The sequence below is a fragment of the Saimiri boliviensis genome, chromosome 15, assembly GCF_048565385.1.
Source record: "Saimiri boliviensis isolate mSaiBol1 chromosome 15, mSaiBol1.pri, whole genome shotgun sequence".
Lineage (NCBI taxonomy): Eukaryota > Metazoa > Chordata > Mammalia > Primates > Cebidae > Saimiri > Saimiri boliviensis.
The window spans coordinates 16,307,296-16,328,630 of NC_133463.1; positions in this window are offsets into that span (position 1 = coordinate 16,307,296).

Sequence of the window (21,335 nt, forward strand, 5' to 3'; positions counted from 1 at the left end):
CCTCTTCTACCTCCCCATTTTAGGGATAATTCTCACAGCCCTGTTATGGGGAAAGGAATTATGTGCATGTTCTCCCTGGCTCTGATCCGGGGAAAGGCATCAGTTCCTTCTACCTCCTTTGCACATCTAGTATTTATTTCTCCCCCAGCTTGTAGATTTCAGATGTACTGGGCCTTAGCACCTGCAAAGGCCTAAGAAACAGCCAGAATTTCATTGGAAGGTGGGGCAAAAAACTGGGCGTGTGCATGTATATGTGTGCATGGGGGAAGGAGATATGGTGGGGGAGGCAGTGTCAGTGTTGCAGGATATTAGATATTATTTTATTGGATTTTTCCTGTTTCCTTACTGGGGAAGTAACATACCAATTTGGAAGATGCCAGTCTGTTCTCTCGGGTGGGGGTGGAGGTGGGAAGAAGATTAGGGGGTCAGGATGAGGTGATGTGGGATTGGAGTTATATGAGATAACAGAGCAAGGGGAGGAGAAGCTTCCAAGCCTGTGTCTGGGGTGTGTGTGTGTGTGTGTGTGTTTATGTGTGCGCTCACACGCACACTTATAGGTCCGAATTATCTGTCAATATTACTCTCCTCTGCCAATGCCCATGATAACCTCTCAAGCACATTTCACAAGAGAAGCCTGAGTCTCCCCTGAAGCGGGAGGGATGAGAACTGAGACACCACGCACGTGTGAGATCTGAGAGCCCTTAGCGATCGAGAGTGTCAAGCTTCAAGATGAAATTACACAAATGTGCTGCATTATCTCTTGTGCTATCTTTAAAAAGTAAAATAAATAAAAGCCTTTTGGGGGAGAAATATTCTTCCTCTCCAGCTTCAGAGCTGCTCTTAGGCCTGACAGTTGAGCTGGGCAGGTCTTTCCTTCGACTCCGCACTGCAGCGACATTCGGATATTCGGCACAGGGGTCCTTTTGGAGTCACAAGGCGATGTACATCAAGCCTTTCTTCTCTCCTTCATGATTGTGTTACTTTCTAATACTATAATGGTGTTCTATAAAAGATTCTAGTTCCTGCCTGGCAGGAGTTGAAGTGCTGGGGGTGTGGGGGAGGGAGGTTGGCCATGTTCTCTCTACAAGCACGACTTCTCACTCCCTGTTTCTAGTCTCCCGTTTTCCAAGACCCACAGCTAAGCGGAGCATGCCTATAGGTTTTCATTTTGAATGACAACACAAATCTATAAAGAATTTTTTCAGGAAATCTTTTTCATTCCCCCCTGTTTCTCTACCTCAGTCTCTCTCTTATCTATGGCAAAAAAAAAAAAAAAAAAAATCATCACATTAATAGGATGGTAAATAAAAACATGATAGCTTTTTTTCTTTTAAGCTTATTTCACATGGCTTATCTAATATTTTGATCAAACTTCAGCTTTCTTTTTCCTTCATAATTCATTCCAGTGACATTTGGCATATAGCATTTACACCAGCATTTATGATATTATTCCACAATGTCTAAACATTTTTATAGGTTGTTTTATATACACATATGTGACTGTTAATGAATTATTCAACAAATAGACAGCAAGGATCTACTTAACAAGCATATACACATATTCACACATAACATACCTATACATTTCCGACACTGTATTTGTGGGTATGTACATGTGTGCATGACAACTCAATTTCAGTTTACTGTATTTCACAAGACTCCTGCAGTACTTGTTATGGTAAATTATGAATATATGTAATCAGGAAATGTATGGTTGTAGTATTTTATCTCCACAAAAAGCACTAATTTCTCTGGACCAAAATGAGGAATGATGCCTTTCTGCCATCTCAAGACATGCTCATGCATATATATTGGTTGAATATGAAGCTTATTATTAATACATTTCACAAATATTGATTAAATGTTGATTATGTTCAGGGCACTATTAATTTTATATGGAGCTGTAAAAGCAGGTATCAGGATAACTATTCATGTACATATTTATTTACAAATAGTTGCGTGTGTTGTTGCCAACTACTTTAGTAAGAAATACTTGAAACAGATTTAAATGAAACAAATTTATAAGCCATTTATTCTTTATTTCAACAAATGTCTCTTGAATGCTCACTATGTGATAGGCATATTTTTTGGTGGTAAAGATGGTAACGAACAAAGTTCCTGCTGGTGTTCTAATGTCAGAAAGTAGCTGGTGTTCTAATGTCAGAAAGTAGAGAACAAACAAGAAAATATGTATCAAGTGATAATAAGCAGGGTGAAGTATGATTTTAAAAAAACATGAATAAACAAAGGGAATGCTTTGAGCTTGATAGTACAGAAAATTAAGAAATGCTCAAATCTTAAAGTGTTTTTTTAAAGGGAGGCAAAAAGCCTAACATTTGTTGAATATCTAGCAGATGCCTAGTGTTGTATTATGCTTTTCCCCACTCTTCGTGTATCATTTACTACTTATATCTGCCCTGAAAGGTGGACAGGCATTAGCATCTTTATATTACAAGGAAAGAAGCTGAAATTCAGAACTGTTAAGCCCAAGCAAGACCACACAGTTGATATGCTGGGATTTAAACCTGGCTCTCCTCGTTCTAAAGCCCATGGCTCTTAGGAGCATTGTGCCTCTATATATTAGGAACAAAGAATAATAAGCATCGTCAGTACTGCACAGAAATATAACCAGCTCCCCCCTCCCCTCCAGTACAGCTCAAGAATTCTGTTTCCCTGAGAGAGGAAAAGAACAATAACTTGACTGGACACATCCTAACCCAACCTTACACGGTTGCTTCCTCCACTGCACCACATACAGCTATTATTCTAAGCTTTCTTTTTCAAACCCTTAAGGATTTGTAAGGTAGAAACTCTTCCACATGGCTGACTCTCTGCTGCTTATTTTTAGTTGAGTACTGTTGCTGTGAGGATTCTTCTACACTTTCTCTTCCACTGCAGCTTTTGCCTTTAAAGTGAAATTGTTTCTGTTCTATAAAACCTGCAAAGACTTTAAAATGTTGTCCTTTGAGGGTTCTAGTTCAATTATTTTGATTGAATTTATAAATGATTTTGATGGAAAAAAGGGAGTTTGGTTTAGTTGAATGGTCAGTATTAGAAATATTGTCCATTAGGATTTCTACAGGGAAGAGCAGAGACTTTGTCTTATCCTCAGGTTTTTGGAAAGAAGAGGTGGCAGTCTTATGCAGCATTATAGATAGAGCAGATTTTTCTCTCAAATGGGAAGATATATGTGAATTTAAAATGGAAAAAGCAATTATACTATATACATTCTGCACATACCTATATTTGCACACAGTAATCCTCATCACTGGGGACTTAAATCAACACTGATGACATATTTGATAATATTGTTCAATTTAACTAGTATTTTTTTGTTTACTTGATTAGAAAGTATTGATTGGCTTAATCACAAAGTGCAATAAAATGTAAAAATTGTATACTACACATTTACAGGAACACAAGTACATCTCCTTCCTTGGGGGCTTTATCTAACGAACACTAAAGACCAGTTTGAAGATACATTTAAAATTAACTAATATTTTGATATATTCGATTAAATAAATTGTTTAGCTTCATGTCCTGATCACCCAGATGCTTTTGAAAAGAGTAAACCTCTCTATATGTTTTCTCTCTGAAGAAAACATTCTTAACATGTTTTCTCATTTAAGTTTCTCGTTTGAGTTTTAATTCCTTTCTAAGTGGGGAAGCAAAAGAAACAGGAAGAGTATTTTGCTTGTGGTTTTCTCTATTGTTTTATGAAAGCCCCCTTGTACTATGTCTATTTATTTTTTACACTCACAGAACTTGGAAAGAGAAAGTGATTTCAGACAGTTACTGTGAGTAGTAATTAATTCCAGTGATCAGTATGAGTTTGCATATGAGCATTTATGAAATGGTGTTTGATTATGAAATGCCAAATACCCCTCCTATTCTCTTCAGGAACTTAGTGAATATAAGTGCTGTTGTACAAGAGAAAGGGGCTAATACAGACCTTTCTGTTTGGGCCAAGGGTGGCTGCTGTGCACCAAAGTTGCTATTTTTTTATTTGTCATTTAGTAAGTCCTACTGTTAAAAACTCAGTCAATGGCAACCAGGCAGGTGTAGCATTGTTCACTGAATTAGGTCCAAGCACCAACTGAATTTCTTGGTTCTCTAATTGAAGACTAGATACTCCTATCACATACTGCTCCCAATCACATACACATAAATCTCAATTTACAACAACCTATTATTAAAAAACTGCCAGAAAATGACCATTTATATAACTCAAAATATCCTACACTATGTTGACTAAATGATTGTATCGCTATTCAGTAGAATGTTATTTAGCCATAAGCAGACATGTTATAGGAACATAATTGATTACTTGGTCAAATATACATGATGTATTGTTTAATTAAGAGTAGCTTAAGGCCAGGCGTGGTGGCTCACGCCTGTAATCCCAGCACTTTGGGAGGCCAAGGGGGCTGGATCACCAGGTCAGGAGACTGAGACGATCCTGACCAACATGGTGAAAACTCACCTCAACTAAAATACAAAAATTACCTGTGCATGTTGGTACGTGCCTGTAATCCCAGCTACTCAGGAGGCTGAACTCGGGAGGCAGAGATTGCAGTGAGCCAAGATCGCGCCATTGCACTCCACCCTGGTGACACAGTGAGACTCTATCTCAAAAAAAAAAAAAAAAAAAAAGAAAGAAAGGAGGTTAAGACAGAATGTAGAGTATTATCACATGAATGTATTAAAAATAGTCTTGATGAAAATACCCAAATATATGGATAGTAGAATTATTAGTAATTTTTTAAAGCTTTTCTCTCATTTTCTAGTTTTTTTTAAAAAAATAACCACTTACTACTTCTGTAATAAAATTGAGTTTTAAAAACATTCAAGATATTTTATACATTTTGATATTAAACATGCACATATATATACATACACGTGTAAGAAAAACAAGATGAAATGTTACCAAAGGTTATCTCTGTACTGTGAGATTATGATTGGTTTCTTTATTCTTCATCCTTTTCTGTAAGCTCTCAGTTTTCTCCAATGTGAAAATATGACTTTTATAATTATAAAAAAAGAATTATTACAAAAGTAAAAACAAATATACGCTTGTATTCTTATAGTCAGTATAGACAATTTGTTCCAATAAGATTAGGTTATGATGACTAGTTCAAAATGTCCTAATAGAAGGGCTTATGATATTAATGCATTAAACTATGCATTGTAATAACACATCTCTGTGCAGAGTCTTGATCCTTTTAGCAGTTGTGTTTGTATGAATACATATTATTTCTCATTTAAAAAGAAAAAAAAATTGAGATAGTAACTTCATTTTCTCTGACACTGTCAGTCCTATCTTTTTCCTCACTGCAGGAGGCTCTGGCTCTCTCTCTCTCTCTCTTTTTTTTTTTATGTGCCTTTTTTTTCATGTCTCTTTCCCCTTTGTTAGTGCCATTGGTCACTTGACAGGAGTTTGTTTCTAAGCATAGCTGCCGATATGCAATATGTTACTAATTTTAAGCACCACCTCATTCAAACTGAAAACTAGTTTCTCTTTTGTGTCATTGAGAGGTTATATGAAAAACACTTCCCCTCAACACAAAAAAAGTAAAAATTTAAAATTAGCAGACAGTGCCAATGGAAAAATGGAGAAAGAAAAATGGGTCCAATTTTAAAGAGTCTGAGCAAGCCAAAGAATTAATGATTAATTGACTAATCCTAGTATTCTGAATGCAGTGAGATCATTAGATACTTTTTGGTTTCTTCTGAATTGGAACATACTAAGTCTTTGTGTAATTTTTTATGTGATCCCAAAATACATAATTTTTAAATCAGGTAATGAATTAGTTTTTGAACCAGCAATTGTTTTGATATTTGGATTCCTTTTCTCATGCACTGAAAAAACAGAAAACAAAATGAAACAAACAAACAAACAAAAAAAAACAACAAGAATAGAGCACTGGAGAGAAAAAAACTGCCAAATTTGTTACAGAAAACAACTAAATGAGCCCCCTTGTAGACTGTTAGTATAAATACACACACAAAAAACTTCCTTCTAAAATCTATGTACATGTCTATCTTCCTAAAAATAAAAACTTATATTTTTGTATTCCCCTTTTTTCACTGCAACTTCTGTCTGAAGTCATTGTGTAGAATGCCAAAAGAGGAACTTAGTGCCAAATGCCATAGAAAAACCAGCACTTCTTTTCAGCCTATCAATTTATTTTTGTGACTATGGTTCTTACAGTCAGACCAGAGCCCATGATTACTTAATACAATCAAGATAGTAAACTGTATTTACTTTCTTTGAAGTGTGGTTACTGTTGTCTTGTTCAATAATTAACAACTGGTGGCTATAAGCTAACTTTCTGTATGCTCCTACTCTGTGACTGCAGAGGTGTAGAAAGTACGTTATTTGGTGAACATATCCTATTTTAACCCAGAAAGGCATTATTACCCTGAAGAGGGGTATCCAATAGAGACATAATGAAACATAGACTTCTGCTTTACAAAGTTCTTTCTTTATGTATTTATTTAAAAATTTGTTTTGCATACTGATTAAATGTATAAAACTGCTTGAAAAATTTTCTTCTCCTAATTATTTGTCTCAAATTAACATGTTGGTACTTTCAATTACTTGTCCCAATTTGAAAAATTGTTTTCTCCTTTCCATTCTTCAGATTCCTTTCAGTCTATAATTCCTTTTCTCTGGAAGTAAGGTTCTAGTGTTACTTCCTTAATAAAGCTAAGTAACACAAAACTACTGTCACCACCACTGCTACTGTTAATAACAATAACAGTAATAATAATGCTAATGATTACAATGTGCCAGGCACCAATCTAAGAGCTTTAAATAAATAAAGTTAGTGGCTAGGCATGGTGACTCATATCTGTAATCCTAGCACTTTGGTAGGCTGAAGTAGGAGGATATGAGACCAGGAGTTCAAGGCTGCAGTGAGCTATGAAACAGCCACTGCAACCCAGCTTGGGCGACAGAGTGAAACTCTGTCTCTAAAAATAAGTAAGTACAGTCATTCAATGCTCACATCAAGCCTACAAGATAGGTCTAATTATTATTTCCAACTTCTTATTGAGGACAGTGAGGGCCAGAGAGATTAAGATACAAAGCTAGCAAGTGGCAAAACTGCAACACAAACTAAGACTTTGAATTAACGCTTTTCATATTTTATGCCATCTCTCAAGGTCAAAGTCTCAAATGCATTGCCTTATAGAGAACTAGTGTGTAATAATTATGGTTTGGATCTGATTGCCTATGTTAGATTAATACAAAGTCCTCTCTACCTGTTGTCACAGATTTTGAAGGTTTGTATATGTGTAACTCTGAATTCTCATTTGCACATTTGAGTTTGCAGTGGTTTCCTTAGCTTCTTTCTTACTAAGTATGGTAAATAAGGCTTTTACGGAAGCATAAATTAGATTCTTTTATTTTCTATATTATATAGCCAGAAATAGGTAGGGAAATTGATGACACTGCATATATAAACAAGTCCAATGTTTTTCCTCAACAGTATAATTTATAGACATTTACTTTATCTTTCTTTTTTTCAGTTCATCTCTTGAGCAAGGAGATCACTGTGCAGGGAATTCCTGTATATTCCTTTTGAAGTCTCAATGCACCAGTGACCCAAGAACCCTTGTGGGCTTACTCCTTTAAAAGCACAAGTCCTGCCTTAAATGTCTGGCCTGGGAGGAACCTGAAATTGTGCAGTACTGCCATTGCTCATTGCTGCCACATGGAATCACTTTTGTGTAGAGACACTTATCAACTCTGCCAAGATGCCAGTGATGCTCAATCTCTGCCAGGACTGCAAAAGTGCCCACATCCCAGCCCTTTCCAGTTACACTCTGATATAGTTTGGCTGTGTCCCAACCCAAATATCATCTTAAATTGTAGCTCCCATAATTCCCATGTGTCACGGGAGGGACCCAGGGGGAGGTAATTGAATCATGGAGGCAGATCTTTTCCCTGCTCTTCTCATGATGGTGAATAAGTCTCATGATATTTGATGGTTTTACAAATGAGAGTTCCCCTACACAAGCTCTTTTTGCCTGCTACCATGTAAGAAGTCCCTTTGCTTTTCCTTCATCTATCATCATGATTATGAGGCCTCCCTTGCCATGTGGAACTGTGAGTCCATTAAACCTCTTTCCTTTACGAATTACCCAGTCTCAGGTATGTCTTTATTGGCATGATGAGAACAGACTAATACAATAAATTGGTACTGGTAAATTAGGGTGCTGCAGTAAAGATAACCAAAAATGTGGAAGTGACTTTGGAACTGGGTAACAGGAACTGGGTAAAACAGGTAACAATTTAGAGGGCTCAGAAGAGGATAGGAAGATGAGGGAAAGTTTGGAACTTCCTAAAGACATGTGGAATGCTTTTGAAAAAATGCTGCACATCTCAGATGGAGATGAGGAACTTGTTGGGAATAGAAATAAAGGTGACACTTGCTATGTTTCAGCAGTGACTGGTGGCATTTTGCACCTGCCCTAGAGATTTTTGGAACATTGAATTTGAGAGAGATGATTTAAGGTATCTGGCAGGAGAAAATTCTAAGCAACATAGAACTCGAGAGGTGATTTGGGTCCTGTTAAAAAAGCGTTTAGTTTTATGTATTCACAAATATATGGTTTGAAATTGTAACTTATGTTTAAAAAAAAAAGCAGAGTGTAAAAGTTTGGAAAAATTTGCAGCCTGATGATGTGAAAGAGAAGAAAAACCCATTTTTTGAGGAGAAATTAAAGCCAGCTGCATAAATTTGCAAAAGCAAAAAAGACCCAAATGTCAGTTGCTAAGACAATGGGGAAAACATCTCCAGGACATGTCAGAGGTTTTCACAGCAGCTCTTCCCATCACAGGCACATAGGCCTAGGAGGAAAAAATGGTTTTGTGGGCCAGGCCCAAGGCCTTGCTGCTTTGTGTAGTCTTGGTACTTGGTGCCCTGTGTCCCAGCCATGGCTAAAAGGGGCCCAGGTACAGATAAGGCCATGACTTCAGGGAATGGAAGCCCCAGGCCTTAGCAGTTTCCATGTGGTGTTGAGCCTGTGGGTACACAGAAGTCAAGAATTGAGGTTTGTGGCTGGGAGTGGTGGCTTATGCCTGTAATCCCAGCATTTTGGGAGGCTGAGGCAGGTGGATCACCTGAGGTGAAGAGTTCAAAACCAGCCTGAGTAACATGGCGAAACTCCATCTCTGAAAATAAAAAAATTAGCTGGGCAAGGTGACATGCACCTGTAAACCCAGCTACTCAGGAGAACGAGCCAGGAGAATCACTTAAACCTGGGAGGTAGAGGTTGCAGTGAGCCAAGATTGCACCACTGCACTCCAGCCTGGGTGATGGAGTGAGACTCTGTCTCAAAAACAAAAACAAACAAACAAAAAACAAACAAACAAGAATGGAGGTCTGCAAACCTCCACCTAAATGTTAGAGGGTGTATGGAAATGCCTGGATGTTCAGGTAGAAGTTTGCTGCAGGGTTGGGGCCCTCATGAAGAACCACTGCTAAGGCAGTGTGAAAGGAAAATGTGGGGTCAGAACCCTTTTGCAGAGTCCCTGTTGGGGCACTGCTTAATGGAGCTATGAGAAGAGGGCCACCATCCTCTAGACCCCAAAATGATGTAGATCCACAGACCAGCTGGCACCATGTACCTAGAAAAGCTGCAGACACTCAAGTCAGCCCTGAAAAACAGCAAGAGTGGGGCTGTACCCTACAATGCCACAGGGGCAGAGGCCATGGGAGCCTACCTCTTGCAGCATAATCTGAATGTGAGACATGGAGTCAAAGGAGATCATTTTAGAGCTTTAAGATTTAATGACTCTCCTACTGGGTTTTCTATTTACATGAGGCCTGTAGCCTCTTTGTTTTGATCAATTTCTCCCATTTGGAACAGGAACATTTACACAATGCCTGTACCCCCATTGTGTATAGGAAGTAACAAACTTGCTTCTGATTTTACAGGATCATAGGCAGAAGGGACTTTTCTTGTCTTAGATGAGACTTTGGATTGTGAACTTTTGAGTTAATGCTGAAATGAGTTAAAACTGAGAGACTGTTGGGAAGTCGTGATTGGCTTTGAAATGTGAGGACATGGAATTTGGGAGGAGTCAGGGGCAGAATGATATGGTTTGGTTGTGTCCCCACCCAAATCTCATCTTGAACTCCCAGGTGTTGTGGGAGGTTTCCAGTAGTAGGTAACTGAATAATGGAGATGGGTCCCTTCCATGCTATTCTTGCAATAGTGAATAAGTCTCACAAGATCTGATTGTTCTGTAAATGGGAGTTCCCTTGCACACACTCTCTTGTTTGCTACCATGGAAAATGTCCCTTTGCTCGTTGTTCATTTTCTACCATGATTGCAAGGCCTCCCCTGTCATGTGGAACTGTGAGTCCATTAAACCTCTTTCCTTTATAAATTACCCAGTCTTAGGTATGTCTTTATTAGCAACATGAGAGCAGATTAATACACACTCCAAGCTTTGCTATTGTTTCCCAAGCTCCCACAACTGTGCAGAGTGGCTGGGTCAGTAGAAGCTTCCCAAACCTGGCATTTATGGTAGCAAAAAGCATACAAAAACTCTCTTCAAAAAACGCTTAATTTAGACTTGTAGAAAGAGCAGGACATTAACCTAGATTCTTTCATTTTCTCAAGGTAGTTTTATTTTAGGAACGTTATTGCTCTTTCTTGACATTTGGCCTTCAGTGAAACATCTAAATCCTCCTTAATGGATTTCCTTATGTCTGAAAGCTCCTGAGTGTCTTATGTAAATTGTTCATGGCATTCTAAAAAACCAAATTTATGAACCTTCTTATTCCATTGTTCTCTTAATACTAGAGGTAGTTATTTGGCCCCTGCATTTACATAATTAAGAAAAAGATTATTTAAAGGATACTTCCTCATAAGCCTATTTCTAGTGATTGGAAATCTCCATTTCTAAACCCAAGATCCTGGAATATCAACTATCTATCTTAGGTGGAGCAGAACTGTTTGGTTGAGACATCATTCCACAAGCCCCTGTGATAAAGTATGGAGTAGTTTGAGGTGAAATACACAATAGAGACACTCATAAACACAAGTGAAATAACATGTATGTTATGCCTGATTATTTGCAGGACTTTGTTCTAGATAACTGACATATGTAGCGACATGCCCTTCTAGGACCTGAAATTTCATGTGTGCATGCACATTTGCACATGTATGTATATTTTGCTATAGCTCAAAAAGTCCCCCAAGTACATCACATTTTGCTTGGTATCATAAGAAGGACAGATGTAAACTCCCTGGGTGGAAGTGTAGCAACCCTTCAATAGGTGTGCTGGCAATTCCTCTGTCTAAGGGTGGATGAAAATAAGACTTTTTCTATTAGGAGTTTAAAAAAGATATGAGGAAATTTGGAATGTGTTTAATACAAGAAAACTGCTGTGAATGCATGAGATGGCAGGTGTCTGAGCTAGACATGACTTTATCCTCTGAGGCCACCTTCTTATCCTAAAGGAGGCTGAACAAAACAAAGAGGAAGATGGGTGCCAGCCTCACACCATTTTCTAGGCTCACTTCTAGAGTCCGGTTGTCAATCTGCTATGAGTTAGTAGTAATGCCCCAAATGTCCTCTTGTTTAGCAACAAGTTAATGACAGAGATTTGAACATAGGCCTTTCTGATTTTACAGCCCATATTCAGGAATTCTGTAATAAAGATATAGCAAAGAGTTTTTAACTTGAGGTTAATTCTGATCAATTGATCACAACTCCATTTAATACTGTGGCAAAAATTATAAAGTGTTGCTCTCAGGGATCACTTTCAGGATCACCTAGAGTGTTTGCTTCAGGTTGGGAAGGAGAGACATGAAGCTGTGTGCTGAGCTTCCCAGGCTTCTGACTTACCAACCAATAACCAGATTATCATATATTAGCACTGTATAAAACAAATTCAAACTTCATTTAGAACAAACCTATTTTTATCAATTTCTATTAAAAATGTATTCCTTCTAGATAATTTTGAAAAATAATAACCTAGCCTGATACATATACCTGTGTTGCTCTTGAGGCTTTACTGCTTTTTCTTCTATCAAGGTTTTTCTTAAGAGAAAATTTACTAAAGGCAGAATGTCCCTGATAGATATTTGTATGTTCTGGATAATACTTTGTAATAGATGTAAGAGGTATGGTAAGATGAATTCCATTTAAGAAAACAAGAGTCAATGGGAAGACAGTGAGATAATCCGTTTCAATTATGGGACTATTCTGAAACAACTCATATAAAATACAGCAGCTATATGGGGATGGGCAGCTGAATATGTGCATTCTCTTGCAAAAAGAAAAGAGATCATCTTGAACTGCAGAGCCGGAGGTGTGCACATGAAGCTGAATTGAAGGAAATAATGGAATGCAAGTTCTGAAAACAAGCAGTAGGCAGGAAATCACAGGGAAAAAAATCCTGTAAACATAATGAAGCATAATTCTTTTTTTCTGCCTTAGGAATTACAGAGCTCGAAATTAAAATCGCTGGTGTTTTTCTCCCTTACTTTAAGTAGTGTTAAATAACGGAAAATTCTCCATTGCAATATATCCTTAAGCTATTTAGACAGTTTATACATAAACCTTTTATTGCTTAAATCTCTGTGCTAGATTTGTATAGATATTAGACAGAGGTTCTTGGTAGGTTACAATCAAAACATTATATGTTTGAATTTACAATATTATTACAAATATAATTCAAAACACAATAATGATAGTACTGAGAAGTGAAAGAAAGAAAAAGCATGGCGATAAGGAATGAGGGAGAATTGCAGCTCTCTACCTACCCATCTCCATTCACAAGGAAGCAAAAAAAAAAAAAAAAAAATTGAACAAGCAAGAAAGAAAAGAAAGGAGGGAAAGATGGAGGGAAGGGAGAGTTTAAAAAAAAAAGGAAAGGGAGGAAGGAAAGAGTGAAAAAATAATGTAGTAAATTGTTTTCTGTGACTGCTTCTACCAATCGTGTTAAAGCAGAGCATAGGTCACTGGCATTTGGCTTCGTATGTCAAAAAAAGTTAAGTACTGTAACAAACATCCCCAGATTCTCAGTGGTGTAATGCAGTAAGGATTAATTGCATGGTCTAGTAATAGCCCATGTGGGTTGGGAAGCACTCCTGTGAGCAGGAGACTCAGAGACTTGGGCACTTTTCATCTCTTAGTGCTACATGTTTACTTACTATAAAAGGGAAAAGGCACAGTGAGGTCAGAAGCACATAATCCTGGAAGTGACAAAAATCCAGCTCTGCCCATGTTCCCTTGGCCCAGTCCTGTGACCCGCTCTTAATCATCAACAGGCTGGGAAGTAGAATTTATGTTCAGGAAATGGAAACATTTGATGAGCATCAGGCTAGTCGGTGGCACAGTGTGGACACTGCAGTTGAAGGACAGAGGGAGAGGAATTTTACTTTCTGTAGAAGCTGAAGTTTCTTTTGTTATAATTTTTTAGACCTGAATTCTCATAATAGTTGTCTATACTTAATGAGCTAAGATTAGCCATGGCCAGGAAGCTCTTTGGGCTTCTTCCCAGGCTCATTCCTGTTCCACAGTGTATGACATTCCCCATAGCATGTTGATGAGCTCCTTTAGGTCAACATTTTTTCTTACAAAATTCCTGGGAGCCCCTCATTTTTCGCTGAGGGCTGGAGAAGCAGGCAGAATCCAGGTGCATATCAACCAGGGAAAAGCTGGTCTTCTTATGGAGATGATATAAAATAGATTAAATAACTTATTTTCTGTTAAGTGCAGTGATTTCAGGTTACTCTGTATTCATAAATTAAAATGACTATGTTTTTAAATTTTTATTTTAAGTTCAGAGGTACATGTGCAGGTACATTTAAGTACATAGGTAGATGTGTGTCATGAGGGCATGTTATGCAGATTATCTCATCTCCCAGGAATTAATCTCAGTACCCCTTAGTGATTTTTCCTGATCCTCTTCCTCCTTCCACCATCCACCCTCTCATAGGCCCCAGGGTGTGTTGTTCCCCTCTGCATAAAACTATTTTTATGTTTAAATTTCACAATTAAGTTTTTTTATTTTAACGTCTTACAAAGAATTTTCTATTCTTACACAGGTAGATATATTTGTTGTGAGAAAAAAATTGTGTCTTTTTTTCAAATAATGATTCTTAATTCTAAATCATTTAATAATGGCAAAAAATAAATTTGAAGCTTTCATACATCACATCAAAAATTATACTTTTATATTATAATTATGCATAAGAAAAAAATGCGATTACTGGAGTAAATTTAGCTTTTGTATAAAAGAAATCTATGGTGGAACTACAATTATTATAATAGTGTTATAAATATATGTATTGTAACATGCAGGTATTTTTCAGTATGATTATCATGCTGTTGCTATTACTAGAATCAATTTACTATAGTTTTACCAGGCAAAATATTGGTTACTTTATGTTTCCTATAGGTATGGTTTGTTATGGTTTTATGACAAAACTAGAATGCTATTATAGTGAATTTTATTCTGTTGTACTTATAGACAGGGACTTTTAGATTATTTCCTAGCTCAGCTTTGCACTTATAATATGGCATAGGGAGTGTTACTTAAAATTCTTTGTTTTCCACTGTAAAAAAAAAATAGATATTCATTTAAAAAATATTAATCTCATTAAAAATATAATCTGAAGCCCAGTCCTAATTAATTGCATTTAGATTCACTTTATGGATTAACTGAAGTGAACTATTAACTCTCTGCCACTGAATATGTGTTGGATATGTTCTTTCAGTACACGTGATTTAAGTACTACTAACAAAGAATAGATTTGTTTTCGACAATTAAATAATGAAAACTGGACCAAGTCTCAGGGGGTTCTTGCCCTCATTCCTCTCTTGCCACAAACTTTTTGCCTAGTCTGACCTCTCCAAGCTTCAGTTTCTTCCCGTCTCATGTCAGGGATCTGCATTAATCGCCTAGTCATCCTGAGTTTATGCTTGTATGCATTCCGAACTAAGACAAAACCCTTCTTGGTTTTATTTCTGTTACCTATCACCCATTTCAAGGTACTGCTTCATTACTGATTATTCAAAGTCAAATAGCACAATTAAAAATAAAATCGTTAATTATGGTGTAATATATAAAAACTCTCTATTGTTTTAATTATCTTGGACTTGCCAAAAACCACATTTCCTTCTGGGAAACAGTCACCTCAGACATACATTCACTTTCATTTTGCACTTTAATAATTTATTACCTAGAGAAAAACAAACACAAGAGTAGATGACTATAAGGCTAGTAATACTCTATTCTGCCTCCTCAGAAGCTTGGAACCATTAGGGAGAGAAAATCAAGATGAAGAGAAGAGATTAAGATATAAATTATATTACTCAGAATTTTCATTGGAGGAAGTGGTTTGGATTCATGACCTAAAACTTCCTCACCATCCCCAACCCTAGTCTCAGGCAGAGCTGTAAGGTGTCCCTGACTAGGCAGGCACTTCCCATATAGCAGGGAGATAAACAAGAACATTCTGAAGCCCGGCTGCTCTAAACAGGTTAGAAGGACTGTCTCAAGCATACTTGAATTCTTGTTTCAAAGACATCAATCAAATAAGTTACTAAAAAGAGTAATCGAGTGAAAATAGAGCAGCCACTATCACCCTGTTATTTTGGAAGTTCTAAGAAAGGAATAATCAACCTGAAACAATCTGTAGAAAGAGAAACGGCTTTAGGGCCATACAACTGAGGTTTGAATTCTATTATTGCCTCTATTAGCTATGTGGTTTTGATCAAGCTACTTAGTATCTCTTACTCTCTTTTACAAAATGGGAATAAAAATATTGACTTCCTGACATGCCATAAACATATCTTTATATGCAAAAGTCTTTTTGTTTTCCTCCTTGGCACCCAAGAATACTACACTTCCAAGATTATGCGATTGCATTCTGGCCAATGAAGTATTAGAAGTGAAGTTCAACATTTCCAAGCCTGGTTCATAAGACTTCCTGCACATTTCTCCACACTCTTAGTTTCTCTCTGCTCCAGTCAGATACAAAGGACATAATGAAGGAACAAGCAGCCCCAAGAGATGACAGACTCACTAAGTACAAAAAACATGGGTCCCTGAATGCTTCAATGGAATCGTAATTCTTTTATTTCTACCCTTTCAATGTGTGTTAGATAACAACGTGAGTGAGAAACAATTATTTATTACATTAAAGCCAGTGAGGGTTTTGTGGTTGCTTGTTACAGATATTAATGTAACCTGACTAGTGCACCAAGAATATTCATGGAGTTAAAAATGGAAAAAATGTCAGAAAGTACTGGGTACAGTGATACTTAGCCCTCAGAAAGGTTCTATGAGAGTTTGGTCTCTTCTCTGTAACTTTCTGATATCAGCTAGTTTATCAGATTAGCATCAATCATAATAAAATGCCAAGCAACGTACATAGGATCAGAAAAAGAAAACTTTTTCCATAATATTTTGGTTGTTTGCTTGATTAAATAATGAGTATGTAGACAAAGACAAAAAAAGAAAAAGAAATAACAATAACAACAAGAACAAAGCATCTCAGTATTGTTTCAACCAGTATTCTTTTAAGCAAAACTAATTATTAGCTATAACTAGTTTTATCTTGCTCTGAAACTAGATCATATATATACACACATACATATATATCTGTATATATATATGATATAGATACACACATATATGATATATATGTGTATTTATAAATAATATATATTATCGTATCTATATATGTGTATATATATGATATATATGATATATATGTGTGTATATATGGATATATATGGTATATGTATGATATATATGTGTATATATGTATATATATGGTATATATATGCATATATGATATATGATATATGTATATATATCATATATATCCATATATACACACATATATATCTATATATACCATATATAAACATATATAGATATGATATCTATAAACACATATAGATATGATAATATATATATATATATTTTTTTGAGATGGAGTCTTGCTCTATTGACTGTCTGGAGTAAGGTGGCATAATCTCAGCTCACTTGAATCTCCACCTACTGGGCTCAAGAGATTCTCATGTGTCAGTCTCTCTCATAGCTGGGACTACAGGTGTGTACCACCACATCCAGCTAATTTTTTTTTTTTTTTGTATTTTTAGTAGAGATAAAGTTTCACCATGTTGGCCAAGATGGTCTCTATCTCCTGACCTTGTGATCTGCCCACCTCGGCCTCCCAAAGTGCTGGAATTATAGGTGTGAGCCACAGCACCTGGCTGGTGATTGTGTTTTTTGAGGTAAAGATAAATTTAAATGACATTATACACAATTTATTCATCTTATTCCAATATATTTGAATTTTCTGAAATGCTTCTCATTTATGTTTATTGAATAAGTCCCTACATAAGGTAGTAGTACATTTTACTCCATAAGGCAAAGTGTCTTAAGAGTTATCCAACTTTGTGGTGTGATTCACGTGGATTTTATTGAGTGGAATATGTACCTTAAAAGACATATTATTTCTCATAACCCAGAGGTATTTTTTTGTAGATTTTCATAGGAGTAAAAACAAGGAAGAAAACAATACAATAAATGTGGATTAGAATTGGAGAGAAATGAGGGAATTGAAATAAATGGATAAGGACAGAGATAGTTATAAGAGTATAAGTATAAGAGACCACAGATAAATATTATTGTGGTTGATACATAAAATGCAATCCAAAAATAGTATTTAACATTCTTGTTTAAAGTTAGACCATTTCTCTTCCTTTTACATATTTATGTACAGAATCTTAGCTTTGTACAATAATCAAATAGACTAGTCATTACCTACCTAAGAAAAAAGCTTGATGCACCTTGAAATCTATGACTTGCTATTTGGTGATTTTGATGAAAATGTGTGTTCAAAGTCTTAGATCAGTAAAGATGATGATTTTGAGATTGGTTGCTCAACCTAGTAAAGTGTCTACTTGAACAGGGGAACTGGAAATGTAGTCTGGGGTCATACGTTTAAAATTTCTTTTGTGTGGACATGCCATAGACACTATACTCTGAGCTCCTTAAAACAGGAAGAAAATTGTACTGTTTGCTGCTGTAACAATTGATACACAGAGAAAATGCAACTTTTTTAAAAAAAATAAGACGTATAGCTAAAATAATCTGTAGGACATATTTAAGAGAGTACTATAATTCAATCTTATTTATTTATTTATTTATTTATTTATTTATTTATTTATTTATTTGAGATGGAGTCTTGCTCTGTTGCCCAGGCTGGAGTACAATGGTGTGAGACTCGCTGCAACCTCTGCCTGCCGGGTTCAGGCATTATCCTGCCTCAGCGTCTCAAGTAGCTGGGATTACAGGCACGCACCACCACACTGGCTAATTTTTGTATTTTTAGTAGAGACGGGTTTTCAGCATGTTGGCCAGGCTGGTCTCAAACTACTGACTTAGGTGATCTACCTGCCTTGGCCTTCCAAAGTGCTGGGATTACAGGCATGAGCCACCGTGCCCAGCCTCAGTTTCAATTTTTTTGAATTAATAGCACATTTGTTCAAGGGACCAGTTTCTCTTCAGTGTATTGTGATCTGAAGAATTTGGAATGGGTGGATGATAGCCAGAAGAGTTAGGAAGTTCTCAAGGATTCAGATACCTATGTTTAAGGTTTAAGCAAGGTAAAAACATTGGGAAAACAAAAGCAGGTGCAAATTCAGTATGTCTTTGACCTACATTAAATTGAAGATGCATGAGGGAGAAGGAAAAGTGGAGAACATCTTTCAGATCTCCAATTTGTAAATTATATGGGTGTGGTTATTAATGCTACCGGTCAAAATCAGGGAATCTAAGAGGTGAAGCAATTAATTTGGAAAGGGAAGACAAAAATATTACAATCAGCCATGTTATATTCTGTGCATTTGGAGATGAATGGTAGCTGTTGGGAATATGAGTTATAAAATTAGGAGAGAGATTAAGAAAGGTGTTGATTTGGGAATCAACACTAGTCTTCATAGGACCAGACCTCATGTGGCTCTGGAGCACTTGAAATAAAGCTAGTTCAAAGTAAGATGTACTGTAGGGTCATTTACACACTGGATTTTGAAGACTAATATGTAAGAACACACAAGATGGCTCAATAATTTTTAATCGACTACACATTGAAATAAATATATTTTGTCTATCTTGAGCTAAATAAAATTGGTTATAAATAGGTTTCACTTTTTTCTTTATAATGTTTGTTTTTTAATGTGGTTACTAGAAAATTTAAAATTACATATGTGGTTTACATTATATTTTTATTGAAAAGTGCTGGAGTAAGACATTGGCAGAAACAATAATGTATTCTTTTTCAGTTCTGTTGGATTTTTCCTTTCTTATTTTAAGTATTCTAGATATTATGCTTAAAAACCTGAACGTACATTTTAGTTAACTGAATAACCACAAAAACATGGTAAACCATTTATAGAGTGACAATTGCGCATTTTGTAGCTGTAAGGGAGGTATAAGTTCTGTGCTGCCCTGGAGATTCCCACGGTGGAAGGATCAGGGCTCTACACTGTATTTACATCAAATGGAAGATGAATGAATGTGTGTGCATGTATATATGTGTTTGCATGTACATGTTTGTGTGCATATAGACATAAAATCTGCTACCCTCTTCTCATAATGTATATGTGAAATATTGATTTTTGATTTCCTAAGTTTGTATAATTTTTTTTTAAGAAAAAAGAACCCAAGTTACTACAGAAAATGTTTCTTCTAGCTTTAAATCAACAGAATGAGGAAGTAATTGTCCCAAGTATATGACAGGGGAAAATTGATCATTTAAAAACGTAAGAGTTAAATTATATAGCATCTATAGCAAATGATAGAAGTGTAATTATTACATAGTCTGTTGGTTTAACTATCTCCATTACTGTTAAAAGTATATGATAAAGTATTCCAATATTTTTTCTCTTTCTTATCAGAGAAGCTGTAGATGGAATGTTACAGCATGGGTAAAATTCATTTCATCTCATATAACTTACTTACCATTTCATTCCAGGGGTCCTTGGTAAAAGCCATTGTTTCATTCTATTGCCAAAACTGCCTCATGTGAGATTATTTCTTGTTCTCAATATCACATAGAATCTCAAAGAAGAAAGACTGGAAAGCTACCTATAAGCTTCCTATAATATGATCTTTGGGACAGGAATCATTCTAATTTATTTGTTTAAAAAGAAATAATGGTTCATACTTGTTCTTTTTATTCAACATGTAGATTTTCTGTATTGTTGACAAAATGAAGGTACAATTGTAAAATATACAACTCGCAAAAGATACCAAATGGTGACTCAAAATTTTCAGTAATAGGCTTGATTGTGATAGATTTAAACAAAACCCAACAAAAACCAAATTCATTAGAATTTTTGCTCTCCAGGATTTTGGCATTGAAATGGTGATGTTAGCTAAGAATTCCCAAACCTGATCACTAATGTGGCTATCTCTTTCAATATTAGTTAGGCATCTAAATCTACAAAGACCTAAAACAAATTTACAAGAAAAAAAACAAACAACTCCATCAAAAAGTGGGCAAAGGATATAAACAGGCACTTTTCAGAAGAAGACGTTTATGTGGCCAACAAACACATAAAAAAATGCTCACCATCAATGGTCATTAGAGAAATGAAAATCAAAACCACACTGATACACCATCTCACGCCAGTTAGAATGGTGATCATTAAAAACTCTGGAGATAACAGATGCCAGAGAGGATCTGGAGAAATAGGAATGCTTTTACACTGTTGGTGGGAGTGTAAATTAGTGCAACCATTGTGGAAGACAGTGTGGCAATTCCTCAAGGACCTAGAGATAGAAATACCATTTGACCCAGAAATCCCATTTCTGGGTACAAATCGTTCTATTATAAAGACACATGCACACATATGTTCATTGCAACACAGTTTACAATAGCAAAGACTTGGAACCAACCCAAATGCCCAACAAGGATAGACTGGATAAAGAAAATGTGGCACATATATACCATGAAATACTATGCAGCTATAAAAAAGATGAGTTCATGTCCTTTGCAGGGACATGGATGAAGCTGGAAACCATCATTCTCAGCAAACTGACACAAGAACAGAAAACCGAACACCACATGTTCTCACTCATAAGTGGGTGTTGAACAATGAGAATACATGGACACACAGAGAAGAATATCACACAGTGGGGTCTGTTGAGGGGTAGGGGACTAGGGGAGCGATAGAAGGAAGTGTAGAGTTTGGGGAGGGATAACATTAGGAGAAATACCTAATATAGGTGATGGGGGAGATGGAAACAGCAAACCACTATGGCATATGTATACCAGTATAACAA